At 34.4% G+C, this 13,224-nt stretch overlaps 1 long non-coding RNA gene across 1 annotated transcript; it reads left to right on the top strand.

The window, feature by feature from the left end:
- The first annotated feature begins 2,566 nt into the window (after positions 1 to 2,566).
- LOC136837492 (uncharacterized) lies at positions 2,567 to 7,987 on the top strand. Its single transcript, XR_010852704.1, has 3 exons — positions 2,567 to 2,706; positions 3,745 to 3,825; positions 7,453 to 7,987. It is a non-coding gene; the product is annotated as an uncharacterized lncRNA (long non-coding RNA).
- Positions 7,988 to 13,224: the final 5,237 nt, after the last annotated feature.

Here is a 13,224-nt window from a genome sequence, read left to right as displayed (position 1 = left end):
CGTAAATGTCCGCATGCATGCTTAGTGGTAAATGTGAAATACCAAATAATTATGGTTTTCAAAATACAGTTAACATCTTATTCGGCAACAGAATAACCTACAATGGAGTACATGTGGTTCATAATTAATTTGTTACAAGCGATTCTTCATGTCCTCGTTGGTTGATGTTAACTCGGCAGAGAATTATTTAGTCTTTTTTTTTTAAGAAATGTGAAAATATTCAAGACTTCCATTTTGTGACCTCTAAAGTCAAAGAATTCTCTTCCTTATTCGTTAAGTTTTTGTGATATTGATTTGATATTACTAGCAATATTTCTAAGGAATTTCACAACGACGAGCTTTAGGATGTTCCTAGCTATCATAAAGACAAACCTTTGCAATCTTCAAATGTGCAATAGAAACACATCGAGAGCGAGGTTACGGCATGACAGCAGCCCCGTGTAATTAAACCATCTCGTTTGTAAATGTTTGTGGATACTGAGGTTTTTAGATCAAAGGAAGAAATTTTGCCGACATCAAAGAACCCCAGAAAACCAAATATATTTAATAGTGAAGAGGCGAAAAATTAATGCAAAAAATATTTAATGAGATTTCCCCCACTCTAATTTTAGGAATAAAATTCCTCTTTTAGGTTGTATGTACGGCCATAGCGGTTAAAACACTTGCGTATTTGAGTGTGGGTTTGCGTGGTGCATGTTTGGGAAGGAGAGAGGACGCAGATGGACGTAAACCGGACGCTCAAATACGTAAACACGAACACACATGCAAACATCATGATTGTGTATGTGTTATACTTAATCTTGTGTTTATGATTTCTGACTCCAGGGTAACTTATACATGGGCAGGAAAAAATAAGTTTTCCACTGATATTACAGCGTGAATCTCAGCCATCCACGACTTCATTTTGGTCCCGAGAGTAAGGTTGATGACGCTTTGCGAACTCAACCAGCTGCCTCACTATGTCGGCGGAAAAGCCATCAACCAAGCCAGTAAGACAGATCCCTTCAAACCAATGGGCATAACAAAATAAGGGATATACCAGCAAAATAAAACTCCCCTGCGTAGAGGCATTAAGAACATGTCTATAGGGACATCCAACCTGACTACCCTTCTGCTTTCATATCGAAGAATCGTAGAGAATGCTCTTATTAACGTCCATCAAAATAAAAAGGGAATTATGCCTATACACCAGAGTTGATATCAACTTACACCTTTCTTGATGGGTCAGTGGTCAAAAGTCACTGTACATCACCCATGGTCAAAAGTACAACATTGTTTCTAAATAAAGCAACGTTTCGAATACCACTTGTAACGAATCGCTCATCAGTTATAATTCTTCTGGTTGTCAGCTATTCGTGAAACATAGTGAATTAGGCAATAAACGATATTTGCGGCTTAATATTTGTGTGAGCATATATATATATATATATATATATATATATATATATATATATATATATATATATATATACATACATATATATATATATATATATATATATATATATATATATATATATATATATATATATATAATCCTCATGATAATAGTTTACATAGCTCCACCTAATAGTATCGAAACAGGATTCGAATATCAGGCGATGATCGAACAGTATGATCTGGTTTCAGTAAATTCATTGACTACTGTTCGAATTAGCCGCTAATTCGAACAGTATATAAGTGATTTATTTAATGCCACTTTGTCCCCCTGCCTTCTCAATTTCCCCAAAATTTTGGGACATATTCATCACTGCAAGCCTTGAATCCATATGGCAAATCGCTGAAGGTTACCTTTTACCGTAGCAGATTACGAATCTACGCACCTTTAATTGTTAGTAATAATAAATTCAATCATAAAAATTACCTTGCATTCATTGGTGCCAGTTAATAAGCTCACCGTTGAATCACCTTAACAAAAGTGTTTATACTATTTTTGTCTATGACCATGTCATTGTGACGCCATGTTACATTATTAACTAATAATAATGATAATATCCTTTGTTTCAGCTCCGGGCCATATACGATGAGCGATAAGATGAACACAATACAGTATGCTAAATTAAGTACGCTAGTAAAAAGTAATATTGATGAACTCTTATGCCCAAGCACTGCTGAAAACAACAGCAACAGCTATAATAATAATAATAATAATAATAATAATAATAATAATAATAATAATAATAATAATAATTCCAGATAAAGACCAAACACCAATACATAATTCAGGTAGTTTTCTAAAAAGGAAGAGTAAATGGCAAATCTCGATAAAATAATAATAATAATAATAATAATAATAATAATAATAATAATAATAATAATAATTTTTTTCAGATTGGCTAACTTCTGATACATAATTGGGTAAGTTCGCTAAAAAGAAGTGTGCCCGGAACTCTCAATAATAATAATAATAATAATAATAATAATAATAATAATAATAATAATAATTTCTGTCGATTTTCTGACCATCGCATTAAACTTCTTCGGTGGCAAAAGGGCGATAAAGTGGCGTCCCACAAACAGGCAGTTGGCTGTTATCCTCAAGAACAGCTTGGTTCAGTGTTGTAGAGTCCCCGGTGGGGTAAGATAGGTTTCGTGGATACTAACTCGACTTTTTCGTTCATTTGCGTATGGGATCACGGCCGTGCAGTACTGGGCGATCGTTGGTTTCATCGTTGTCTGGTGTTATGTACGTACAGTCCTCCGCAGGTATGATTCCCTCTGACGGGCTCTTGTATGTTTTCAAAATAAGGTGCTTATATTTTATAATTGTGTATCGTTAGAATCGTAGCTCCTGCAGAATAGGAGTGTAGTTCTTTTTCAGGTTTTCCTTGTATCATCTCCACTAAAAGCGGTGTTTTGTTGTGTAGTCTTGGTGCGCAGTGTACAGATGCTCTCTAGCCTGTCTTACAATTTCTTTTAGGTTCAAATATATAGCCTTACTTGCGTGTCTTCTGTTTACAACATACATTTGAGGTATGAAGCAGCTTGATAGTTTTTCTGATGTGTCGCATTGTGTATAGACCTTGCAAGATTTTAGGCGTGTTACAGTATTTATTTGAAGTGTAAAGAAGCTTGAGCAGTTTTTCAGATATGTCGTATTGTGAATAGACGTTGTAAGATTTTACGCGTGAAGGCGTGCTCCAAGGTTTGTTGGGTTGGCGAGTGGTTACTGTTGCCAGTTTTATTTCTCAAATATTTAGATTGTGGTACTTGAGCTATAACAGTTGTCGTATGAAAGTTTTCAGTTTGTTTGTTGTAAATTCCTACAATAACTGTTCAGAATGTTCAGTATGTTAGGTATTGTTGTAGATTGCCCTTCAACATGGTATTTAAGACTTAGTTTCGAAGCCTATTTATTACTAAGCTGAACTAGATTGCTTTGAGTGGTAATTCTATGCACTTTGAACCATACTAGCAATCTTATGCAGTGCTACGTATGTTTTCATTTTAGCTTTATGCTGCAGTAGAGAAAGTTTTACGATGTAATAGGGTTTAAAGTTTCCTGAGGATTAGAGAGGCCTAACTCGACTACCATCCCCTTCTTAATATGGGGTATATTAAGTTTATTTAAATATAAGTACCGTAGGCTTTAGTGGCAAACTAGTAATAACGCTTATCAGTATTTATGAAGCCTTGCTTGCTGCTCCTTGTTTTAGTATTTTAAAACTATTTGTAACCAATAGTCAACCTTTGGTTTTTCCACTTGCTAGAAAATTTTGGACTTTAATATATATTTTCTTTCAGGTCAGGGTGTGTCTTAAATAAGCGTGCCATAATGAGTTGTCTAGGCTGTACCGATACCATATGACTAAACAGGATTAATGGGTGAGTAAGCATTTATTTATTTCATTTTTTAGTGACTTGAGCAATCCCCCGAACATTTTTTAGCTTAGTTTTTTCAGAATCAAAACTAGTTTTCATTTGAAGTTTAGTTTTTTAAAATGCTTTTGGTTTATTTTTTCTGATTTAAAACCTAGTTTTTATAATTCTTAAAGCTTTGTCTTATTTTTTTATCTTTAAATTTGTAAAGGTTAAAATTTAACTTTCCTGGCATTGAACATTAGAAATTTTAGGATGCGTTTTAGCTTCAGAACTTTTTTTTCAAATATTTAATTTTTATTTTTGATTAGTTATATTTTAGCACACAAGTTTGTGTGTGGAAGGTAATTTTTGAAGTTTGTGTGTGGAAGGTAATTTTTGAGAGTTTGTAGAGTAAACCTAGTTTTTTTAGATTCATGGATTTGTTTTTAAATTTTTTAAAATTTGCCTTTTGTGGTTTGATCTAATTTCAGCCATTAGAATTGTAAAGTTAGTCTCTAGTTTGGAATTTTGATGTTTTTGAACAGTAACAATTTTTAAAACTCTTGTAATTATTGTTTCAAAAGTTTTGTGGAAAATTTTTGAAAGTTTATAGAGTAAACTTAATTTTTTAGGGTTGTGGATTTAAATTTTTTGAATTAAACATTTGCCTTATGTAGTTTGATCTTGTAATTTCAGGCCACTAGATTTGTAAGTTTGTCTCTAGTTTGGAATTTTGAAGTTTTTGAACAGTAACAATTTTTAAAGCTCTTTAGTAATTATTTCAGCTTCAAAAGTTTGTTTTTCGGGTAAATTAAGTTTTGAGTGTAAATTTCGTTTTGCCTGTAAATTAAGTGTAAATTTCGTTTTGCCTGTAAATTAAGTGTAAATTTAGTTTTGCCTGCAAATTAAGTGTAAATTTAGTTTTGGCTGTAAATTAAGTGCAAATTTAGTTTTGGCTGTAAATTAAGTGTAAATTTCGTTTTGGCTGTAAATTAAAGTGTAAATTTCGTTTTGGCTGTAAATCAAGTGTAAATTTCGTTTTGGCTGTAAATCAAGTGTAAATTTCGTTTTGGCTGTAAATCAAGTGTAAATTTCGTTTTGGCTGTAAATCAAGTGTAAATTTCGTTTTGGCTGTAAATCAAGTGTAAATTTCGTTTTGCCTGTAAATTAAAAAAGTGTAAATTTCGTTTTGCCTGTAAATTAAAAGTGTAAATTTCGTTTTGCCTGTAAATCAAAAAGTGTAAATTTCGTTTTGGCTGTAAATCAAAAGTGTAAATTTCGTTTTGGCTGTAAATCAAAAGTGTAAATTTCGTTTTGCCTGTAAATTAAAGTGTAAATTTCGTTTTGCCTGTAAATTAAAAGTGTAAATTTCGTTTTGCCTGTAAATTAAAAGTGTAAATTTCGTTTTGCCTGTAAATTAAAAGTGTAAATTTCGTTTTGCCTGTAAATTAAAAGTGTAAATTTCGTTTTGCCTGTAAATTAAAAGTGTAAATTTCGTTTTGCCTGTAAATTAAAAGTGTAAATTTCGTTTTGCCTGTAAATCAAAAGTGTAAATTTCGTTTTGGCTGTAAATTAAAAAGTGTAAATTTCGTTTTGGCTGTAAATTAAAAGTGTAAATTTCGTTTTGCCTGTAAATTAAAAGTGTAAATTTCGTTTTGGCTGTAAATTAAAAGTAAATTTCGTTTTGGCTGTAAAATTTTTCGTTTTGCCTGTAAATTAAAGTGTAACTTTCGTTTTGGCTGTAAATTAAAAGTGTAACTTTTTCTTTGGCTGTAAATAAAGTGTAACCACCTTTTGCCGGGGTAAATAAAGTGTAACTTTCTTTTGCCAGGCAATCAAGTGGAAATTTCGTTTTGGCTGTAAATCAAGTGAAATTTCACCATGCTGTAAATCAAGTGTAAGTTTTGGCAAAAATCAAGCATGGTGACTTTACGTTTTGGCTGTAAATCAAGTGTAAATTTCGTTTTGGCTGTAAATCAAGTGTAAATTTCGTTTTGGCTGTAAATCAAGTGTAAATTTCGTTTTGATGTAAATCAACTGTAAATTTCGTTTTGGCTGTAAATCAATGTGTAAATTTAATTTTATGTAAATCAAGGGTTGGATAAGGCTGTAAATCAAACGTAAAGTCTTCTCTGTAAATCAAGGAAATTTCTTTTGAAATCAAACTGTGTAAAAAAACTAGATTTGGCTGAAATCAGGAGTGTACATTTCGTTTTGGTTTAAATTATTAATAGCAGTTTTGGTATGTAAATCAAGGCCTTTGTTTGGTCTGTAAATCAAGATGTAAGTTTGAATTGGCTGTAAATCAAGTGTAAATTTCGTTTTGGCTGTAAATCAAGTGTAAATTTCTGACACTTTTGGCTCATAACCAAGTGTAAATTTTTCATTCCCATTAGTAAATCACCTTTGCCGAACTAGACAGGTAATACGTGCATCTTTACTATTTTCAAGGTGACTTGGTCCCATGCACAAGAAAATAAGCATGGGTCTTTGGGATGTTAAAGAAATTTTTTCAACCCAACCAGATGTTAACTTAGGTTAGATTCTAATGGGACTTGTTATGGAACTTGAAATTAATAGGCTAGAATTTTGAAGAACGTTAATTTTATATAGATCAATGGTGTTGGATAACCCCCAAACGCTCCAGTCTATCTCATAAGGATGCTTTCAAATTAGGAAATAAAAAACTCAGAGTCAGACCTTGGGAGACATTTGACAGTTTAAATTAATAGCAGAGGGTCCTTAAAGCACTTGGAGCCATTTGTTTGGTCAGAACCCCTTTGAATGTATTCTGAACTCCCAGCTTAACTTTTGACACCCTTTTGGGTTGTGAATTTCATTCCCACTAGTAAATAGACTGGATACTAATACGACGGATCTTTACCATTTTCTAAGAGGCCTAGTGAAAATACGCCTAGGTCTTGATAAAGAACCTTTCATAGACACTAATGTCGTGGACTTGTTAGATATTCTAATTGTTTTAGTATCAAAATTGTAATTCAAATTTTTGCAGCGTAAATATATCGTTCAGTCAATGTGCTCAAAATTGACCCCTTCCAAAGACTCATATAAAGCTAACATGTTAGAAATTGACAGTTCAGATTGCACCTGCATTTTTCATTGACCCCTACCTTCATCCACCTTTCCTTAACTAGCTTAAATGAGAACCCCCTTTCTTATTCTTTTTCCCTAATAATTTTTCACCCTGTAGCTGTTTTGGACACATTTAAAATCCCTTTTTCTTACTGGAGACTAAAGGACAGAAGTTAGGAGCAGACAGTAGGGTTTGAAATTGACTTTTTCATAGTTACTTAGCACTAAAGTTATAAGTTGCAGTTTCAGTGTAAGATTGAACCATATTAAATATAATAAAAGGATGGCCCTCTTAACTTTTGGGAGTTTGAAGGAACAGTGGTGGTAATATATGGGATTGTTAATCTGACATTAAAGTTGATGGCAGTTTGAAGTAACAATACTAATACATGGGATTGCTAATGGGGAAGTTTACTCATACAATATAGTAATTATAATAACCATAGAATAGCTGCTGGGACTAACTGAACGGGCCACTTTCGCTTTTAGGAGGGTATGTTATGTCCTGGAAACTTTAATATTTTCTAAAACCAAACAAACTACTTTTCTTATGCACAGGCTCTTGGTGTATCTGCAGTAGACATCGATAACATCGACATTAATGGAAAGAAACGCTTTTCGTTAAGACTGAATATCCTGTGAGGATTCGGAGCGCTCTGAATTTTGTTACCCAGACAACTAGAACTAAACTTGTAGGCGCTATGCATGTCCTGTGACGGTTCGAAGCGCACTAAATTCCAGTTACCCAGATAACTGGAAGTCAACTTGAAGACACTGCGCGTACCCTGCGAGAATTCGAAGTGCTCTAAATTCCGTTACCCAGTCAACTAGAACTAAACTTGTAGACGCTATGCATGTCCTGTGACGGTTCAAAGCCCACTAAATTCAGTTACCCTGACAAGAACTCAACTTGTAGACGCTGTGCATTTCCCGTGAGGATTCGAAGTGCTCTAAATTATGTTACCCAGACAACTAGAACTCGTAGATGCTGTGCTCTACCTTTTATATTCAATTTTTTAAATAACCTGACTATTTTGGATATGTAATAGTATTTGCATGTATGAAGACCAGCTTAATATATATATCTGTAAACCTTTGTCCATTTCTTTAAACCCAAAATGTCATGTGATGGGGTAGACTTTGTAATAGGCTTTGGAAGACAAAGAATGTCCTATGTAATAAAGGGAATGGTGGTTACTGATTGGTTGGTTAACAGAAGTAAGATGGGGAAATAAATGAGAAATGAAGTAACCAAGTTTTTAATTCTGATGAGATTCCAGTTTATTAACCTCGAATTTTGGTGTTTACTTGCAATAGTCTCTGCAGATTTGTTCCTATTCAGCAAAGTGATATTGAATTTTTACCCCACTGATGACAGGAATAATCACGGTTGATTAAAGATCATTCCTTATGATCTGGAGATCGCATCCGGCTGAGAACTCTTGTAAAGGTGACTTGGCGATAATAGTTGGAAGTGAAAATTCACTTTGACATGAGATACCGCCAGGAAAATATTTTGAGCATCTTTGGGGTTGAAGTGAGTAATTGCTGTGTAAAGGTTATAATTACTTTGTAAAACCAAGTTAAGCAGGCAGCAAATTTTCTATAGTGATATTGTAATTTGTCCAGAGAGCGGTTATTGCTCATGCCTATAATTTGAAATTGACTGTTGATGGTTACTACAACACAGGCTTTAGCGTTGGACTTGTATATATCGGGTAAGTGGAGCGATAGAAATGCAGGGTTTTTGCATAATGTTAATGATTAGTTGGTGGTCTTGTCTCTGGCTCCAAGTTTTTTAATGTTAATTGCTCAAAGGGTTTCATGAGGATGGGGTTGTGCTTCTGGTCCTTAGTTTAGCTAATCTGTTGGTAATACTTAGTTTTAGAATTGCGAGTGAATTGGGTTAGCTTTAGAATTGAGAGCGCCAGGACAAAAACTTAGGAAAATCTGTCCTCATTTTATCCTGGCTGCGATCCGCAAACTTCGGATAGCTAAGGCTGCGTCCACGCGATCGAGCCTTTTTCGACGAACTTTGTCCGATGTGACGTCAGAAGCGGAGAAACAGCGGCTAAGTCAGAAGTTTGCCCGCTTCTGACGTCACACGGGACAAAGTTCGTCGAACAAAGCTCGATCGTGTGGACGCTTGCCTAAGATTAGTCGCCTAATTCTGGTAGTTGTTTATGCACCGCCACGAAACATCATTATATTATCATTATATCTATACAAAAAGAGACGCCAGAAAATATGCACCTTTTTCGTCGGTTTGTTTCTCGGGAGATTTCCTGCCGTGGCCGAGCAATGAATAACTAATGCTGATAACTACTGTCAGTCATTAACCAGCTAACTACTGCGTTATCCGCCAACCGGTTACAGAATTATCACGTGAAAACATGATTCGCCCAAATGATTGGTGCCAATTTGCAGGATTTAGTATTTTGTCGCCCAAACGATATAATGCGCCCGAAAAAAGGTCACATTGTTAGGGTGGACGGTAATAAAATCACAGGATTTAAGTCACAGAAAAAAACCATAATTTTTTGGCAAGAAATTTCAGCAGTTTTGTGATAATTAGTAGAAAAAATATTACGTAAACTTTTTGTATAATTTTTTGATGTGCAAAACAAATGCAAAGAATGGAATAAAATCAGGATTACATCCTAGATCTTAATGATCATGAAGTAAGCAAAAAGTATTGCAAGGATGTACTTGATAATTACTACAAATGAAAGCTGATTCCTTGCGTGGCACCAAAACCAATGATGATAAAACAAAACATTTATTTTTGTGGATGAAACCTTTTTAAGTACGTCTGGAATGAAGCCACATGTACTCAAAGTATCAGTAAAGTATATTGTCATGTGAATGTCTTCATTTTCATTATTTCAGGGATGTATATACACAGCAAAAGTAAGCTACAGTTATTTATTGATCCTTACTAGACCTAGACAGCAGAGGAGATTAGCGTATCCAGGTGGCCGAGTATGGACAGTAATTGTAGGCTTATAAGGTCACCGCATTTTGTAAACAGTTTTTATGTATATAGGTGAATTTGCTCTCTCTAGATAGAACCCTTAATGCTGTCCGTTGCTAAATTTATAAACTAAGTGACTAGGCTGAATATAGATTCGTGTGTACTTCCATGCTTCTAAGAATTTAACACCATTAGCTATGTATAAATGCCTATTAGTCAGTTTTGTAAAAATACAGGTAGCTGTTTACACGAGAGGCAGAAAAAGTCAAGTATTTCTACTGGAATAGGTTTAGCTTTGTTTTGAACCATGATTATATGGGAGTCACTTGTCAAGTGTTTATCAATGCCCAACATATACCACTCTTTCCTTAGCTATGATGTTAATATTATTATTTTTAAGAATGTTTTGAAGTTCAAAATACACTTACACACTTACACAATTACACACACACACACATATATATATATTATATATATATATATATATATATATATAATTATATATATATATATATATATATATATATATATATATATATATATATATATATATATATATATATATATATATATATATATATATATATATATATATATAATTTATGTATATATATATGTGTATATATATATATATATGTATATATGTATATGTAGTATATATATCATAAAGACCTTCCCATGGGACAAAAAAATGTTGAAAAAATCGAGAACAAAAAAATGTCAGTCAGTCCCAAATGGGCTAATCCGGTTAAATATTTTCACATACATGATGCCGTAATATATATATATATATATCATTATGTAAAAGTCATGTATTGCGAGTTAATAACAGATTTAAAATATTTTCTCTTATTACTTTAATTGGTCATGACTCTTAAATTATGATTGACTTCATTGTTTTTGTTTGATTACCTGACATCTGTCCCAGCCAAAATTGTGAGCTTTTCCCTGTGACTTTATTACCGGTCACCACAAATTAAAGTGACTCTTTTTTCCTGTGACTTTTTATCCTAGCCAAAGTTACGACTTTTTTTCTGTGACTTTTTTCTTGTGACTTTATTACCGGCCACCCTATAACCAAGTGAAGGGTAAACTATTAAAAATTTCGCGTAAGTGAGTACAGAAGGACATATAACAGTTCGTAGAAGTGAATATACAGAAGGACCTTTTGATATATAAACATATTACAAAGGTGAGGAAATGTGTTATATACAGTATAATTGTGTGTGTGCGTATGATGGGAATGTGACTGGGGAGGGATTTGGGGTTATTATTTATATTTTCAATGCTTAGTTACTTAGGGGTGGCTAATTATGTACATTATATTTACATAACATAATTACATTGGGTAACTACATTATTAGATTAATTTTACATTCTGTTTCTTGTTCTTATGGGTCTAATAAATTTATTGATTTCCTCTGGAGTATTTGGTTGGGGATTGCTATGGGAGTGACCTTGACCTTGTGCATACAACGTAAAAGGTCGCACAATGGTTTGGAAATAAATACTGCTGCACTTTGTTATTGACTCATCACAATGAAAAATGGGAAAATTTTTTTAATGTACTGCGGCCTGCAATCCATTTCGCCCATATACCCACGAGAACGCCCACACACACACACATATACATATACATACAATGGTTAATAATCTGTGTTGAACATATCGAAATGAGCTATAACTGTCGATAGCCACGTAGAGTGTAGAGGACTGACGACCACTAAGAAAATGACAGCAGGTGTCCAGGGAATATTGACCCAGATTAGGAATGGGGAACTCCTCCCTTGTGGCCAAAAACAACCTTTATAATGCCACCTGGAATTTAGGTGTGTCGATCCGCTGGACCTTTGGTTTACAAATGAAAAGGTGCTTTTACACTTGCCCGCAAGGAGTTCCCCATTCCTGGTCTAGGTCACTATTCTTGGACAACTGGTGTCATTTTCTTAGTGGTCTTGAGTCCTCTACACTATAATTACAGTTCATAACCCGTAAACTATTTATTTGCATGTTTCTCCATTTTGGTATGTTCGACATTGATTATACATATATACATAGTTATATATATGTATATATATGCATGCATATATATTTATTTATTGTGTATGTGTGCCTGTGGGTGTGTATGTATCTTTAGACACAGAGGCTGGGTGAAATGGATTGCATGACGCAGTGGATTAGAAAAATTTTCAGCTTTTCATTTTGATGAGTCAATAATATAGAAGTAGTTATTCACAGACATTTGTATGACGTTTTACGTTGTATAGTTTTTTTTTCAGTTATATTTTTTATACTTTACGAAAATGAAATTGAATTTATTCCCTCTAGTCGGCAATGAATTAAAATAATTCGATAGAAAAAAATAAATAAAAATGAAGAGCAGTTTGTATGGCCTTTGACGATCACAATTGATCTCACCCCTGGGGCATCTTCGCCAACAAAGCATCACTGAAGTGGGGGTTTAGTTTTACCAGGGATGGGCCCTTCCCCATTCTTCGCTCTGTTAGCTAGCCAAGAGCCTACGGCGTCTCTGCTTTTTTGTGAAAACAGATGATTCCTATGCAGAGTCCTGAAACCAGTATTTCGCTGCTGACTGTAGGAAACACGCCAGTGCTGAAGGTGTTCCTCGATGCGTAAGTTCCTGCCACATTACAATCCTCAGAAGGTGGGAAAATCAATTTCGCATATGTGGTAGGCATTGCACTTACGGGATTTTAGGCCACGCCAGAGGTTGCCACTGAGGAATATGTGAAATCGGTAGCACTGCTTCGCCACGTCGAGGTATCCAATGGCAAGAGGAGACTTCCCGCTCGAAGCTCTTCCTTCTCGTGTCTCCTACGTCTGCGTTGACCTGGCTTCCTCGTTTTCTGGAAATTGATCATCTGTCTTCACAAAGAAGGAGAGTCCGCTCCATACGGATGAACTGTGTCTGATTTATCCCAAGTTTTGTAATCGGACACGCGACGCATCTGGATTCCAGAAACATTTTCGTCTCCACTGAGCTGCTCCAGTCTTCGGGAATTGTTGGGATTCCCGGGAATGTCAGGGACTTCCAGCAGATGGCAATGATTTGGAATAATTCTTCATCTCTTTTTCTAACTATATGTATGTATAATTGTATGTATAAATAAATAAAGCTCCGCTAGAAGATGAGGCTCCATAAGCAAGGCCTCTGGAGACACTGGAGCCAGTCTTGTGAAAGTTCCCGGAAGGTCGACACGATATGCTTCAATCACTCGACTTCTTTTTACGTGTGTGTATGTGTGTGCTTATATAGTGATTCGTTTTCTAATTTATCTTTTTTTCTGAGAGAAAATTTAATGGATATATATTTTAATTTCATCACGAATTTCAAT

The sequence above is a fragment of the Macrobrachium rosenbergii genome, chromosome 59, assembly GCF_040412425.1.
Source record: "Macrobrachium rosenbergii isolate ZJJX-2024 chromosome 59, ASM4041242v1, whole genome shotgun sequence".
In the NCBI taxonomy this organism is placed as follows: domain Eukaryota; kingdom Metazoa; phylum Arthropoda; class Malacostraca; order Decapoda; family Palaemonidae; genus Macrobrachium; species Macrobrachium rosenbergii.
Note: the sequence above shows the minus strand (reverse complement) of the source record. Positions and strands in the feature narration are given on the sequence as shown.